Source organism: Mizuhopecten yessoensis, unplaced genomic scaffold, assembly GCF_002113885.1.
Source record: "Mizuhopecten yessoensis strain PY_sf001 unplaced genomic scaffold, ASM211388v2 scaffold10045, whole genome shotgun sequence".
NCBI lineage: Eukaryota > Metazoa > Mollusca > Bivalvia > Pectinida > Pectinidae > Mizuhopecten > Mizuhopecten yessoensis.
Window position 1 is genome coordinate 767,161 of NW_018408351.1, and position 3,338 is coordinate 770,498.

The following is a 3,338-nucleotide window of genomic DNA, read 5'->3' on the forward strand; positions in this document are numbered from 1 at the left end:
ACTTATATATATACGTTCTACCCCTCCCGTACCCAAAACACTTATATATATACGTTTTACCCCATCCCGTACCCAAAGCACTTATATATATACGTTCTACCCACTCCCGTACCCAAAGCACTTATATATATACGTTCTACCTCCTTCTGTACCCAAAGCACTTATATATATACGATCTACCCCCTCCCGTACCCAACGCACTTATATATATACGTTCTCCCCCTCCCGTACCCTACATACTCATACGTTCTAACCTTTCCATGGAATGTAAGTTAGTTAATGGTGTGTTAGTCTGCTGTTCGTTCCATGTACTGTAAGTTTTGTTTGGATGCAAATGCTAGAACGTCTAACATGGTGAGTATAGTTATTATACGTTTGTTAATGGTGTGGTAATTTGCTGTTCGATCTATGTAATGTAAGTTTTTTAATGGCGTGTTAATCTGCTGTTCCATCCATGGAATGTAAGTTGGTTAATGTTGTGTTAATTTGCTGTTAGATCCATGGAATGTAAGGTTGTTAATGGTGTGTAAATTTGCTGTTCGATCAATGGAATGTAAGTTTGTTAATGTTGTGTTAATTTGCTGTACGATCCATGGAATGTACATTTGTTTGGATGCAAATGCTAGACATGGAATGTAAGTTGGTTAATGTTGTGTTAATTTGCTGTTGGATCCATGGAATGTACGTTTGTTTGGATGCAAATGCTAGACATGGAATGTAAGTTTGTTAATGGTATGTTAATCTGCTGTTCCATCCATGGAATGTAAGGTTGTTAATGGTGTGTAAATTTGCTGTTCGATCTATGTAATGTAAGTTTTGTTTGGATGCAAATGCTAGAACGTCTAACATGGTGAGTATAGTTATTATACGTTTGTTAATGGTGGGTTAATCTGCTGTTCGATACATGGAATGTAAGTTTGTTAATGGTATGTTAATCTGCTGTTCGTACCATGTAATGTAAGTCTGTTAATGGTGTGTTATTTTGCTGTTCGATCTATGTAATGTAAGTTTGTTAGTGGTGTGTTAATCTGCTGTTCCATCCATGGAATGTAAGGTTGTTAATGGTGTGTAAATTTGCTGTTCGATCAATGGAATGTAAGTTTGTTAGTGGTGTGTTAATCTGCTGTTCCATCCATGGAATGTAAGGTTGTTAATGGTGTGTAAATTTGCTGTTCGATCCTCGGAATGTACCTTTGTTTGGATGCAAATGCTAGAACGTCTAACATGGTGAGTATAGTTATTATACGTTTGTTAATGGTGGGTTAATCTGCTGTTCCATCCATGGAATGTAAGGTTGTTAATGGTGTGTTAGTCTGCTGTTCGTTCCATGTAATGTAAGTTTGTTAATGGTGTGTTAATCTGCTGTTCGTTCCATGTAATGTAAGTCTGTTAATGGTGTGTTAATCTGCTGTTCGATCCATGTAATGTAAGTTTGTTAATGGTGTGTTAATTTGCTGTTCGATCCATGGAATGTACGTTTGTTTGGATGCAAATGCTAGAAAGTTGAAATGAATTGAAAAATTGTTAAAAAGATAATGGCATTATTGTTTTATTGTTATTATTGATTCTATGAAGAAAATTAGTTGTGATCTACTGGTGCGCTTTGTCTCGGCGGGAAACTTCCCGATGCAATGTAGTAAGATTTTGGGTTACTTTTCGATATAGATCACGAGTTTGTCCTAATCTATTGTAGATCCATGCTTCGATAGCATCTTTTCACATTGTTGGTAATGGCCTAATCACAAGTTAACACGCACCATTCTGATTGCTTATCAGTCAGATCAAGGACAACTTTAAACATATCCATTATGGCGACCGATTTGTGACATTTTGTTGTTTTGTCTTCCATTCCAGAAAACAACGATGATAAGTACCTTTTAGTTATCGATGTTTTGTCATTTCGACCAGAAATGATAAGATTAAATAGTTCGCTTAAATCTTTTCGTTCATCTTTTCGCCTTGAAAAGAAGACGACAACTCTCGTTTTTAATTTTCTTGGTTTCGTGGACAGAAACCTCTTTTTCCGTTGGTTCGTTAGAGTGATCTCCCATCCGTCACGTTTTAGCTAAGATTGGACTATTTTTGCACTGAATCAATGTAATAAACCAGGAACCAATGGAATTATAATAAATACATTAGTCTTGGTCTCAGTAAATGCAAACCAAATAGGCGATGATGTCCAAATTTCCCCTTAACTCTGTATCGTTGTGGTCATTGAGCAGTAAATGATAAATTAAAATCTGCATTTTACAGAATACAAGTATTCTACCCCTCCCGTATCACAAATTACTAACTACGTCTAACCCCTACCGTACCCAAAATACTACAATGTTTAACCCCCTCCCGTACCCGTAATACTCGTACGTTTTACCTCCTCCTGTACTCAAATACTGATACGTTCTACCTCATCACGTACCCAAAGTACTGATACGTTCTACCACCTACTGTCCCAAATACTAATACGTTCTACCCCTCCCGTACCCAAATACCGATACGTTCTACCCCTCCGGTACCCTAATACTGATACGTTATACTCCTCCCCCATCCCACGTACTCCTACGTTATACTCCTCCCCCACCCCACGTACTCCTACGTTCTATCATTCATACCCAAAGTACTCCTAAGGTACCCCTATGATTTACCCCTCCCGTACCCCACATACTCATACGTTCTACCCCTCCCGTACCCAGGGAACTCCTACGTTCTACCCCTCCCGTACCCCACATACTCCTACGTTCTACCCCTCCCGTACCCCATGTTTTCATACGTTCTACCCCTCCCGTACCCCACGTATTCAAACGTTCTAACCTTCCCGTACCCACATACTCCTACGTTCTGACCTTCCCGTACCCAACATACTCCTACGTTATACCCCTCCCGTACCCCACCTACTCATACGTTCTAACCTTCCCGTACCCCACATACTCCTACGTTCTACCCCTCCAGTAATCCACGAACTCATACGTTTGACCCCTCCCATACCCCACGTACTCCTACGTTCTACCCCTCCGTACCCCTAATACTCCTACGTTCTACCACTCCCGTACCCCACGAATTCATACGTTTAACCCCTCCCGTACCCCACGAATTCATACATTATACCCCTCCCGTACCCCACGTACTCATACGTTCTAACCTTTCCGTAACCCACGTACTCCTACGTTCTAACCTTCCCGTACCCCACATACTCCTACGTTCTACCCCTCCCGTACCCCACGTATTCATACGTTCTACCCCTCCCGTACTCCACGTATTCATACGTTCTAACCTTCCCGTACCCCACATACTCCTACGTTCTAACCTTCCCGTACCCCGAATACTCCTACGTTATACCCCTC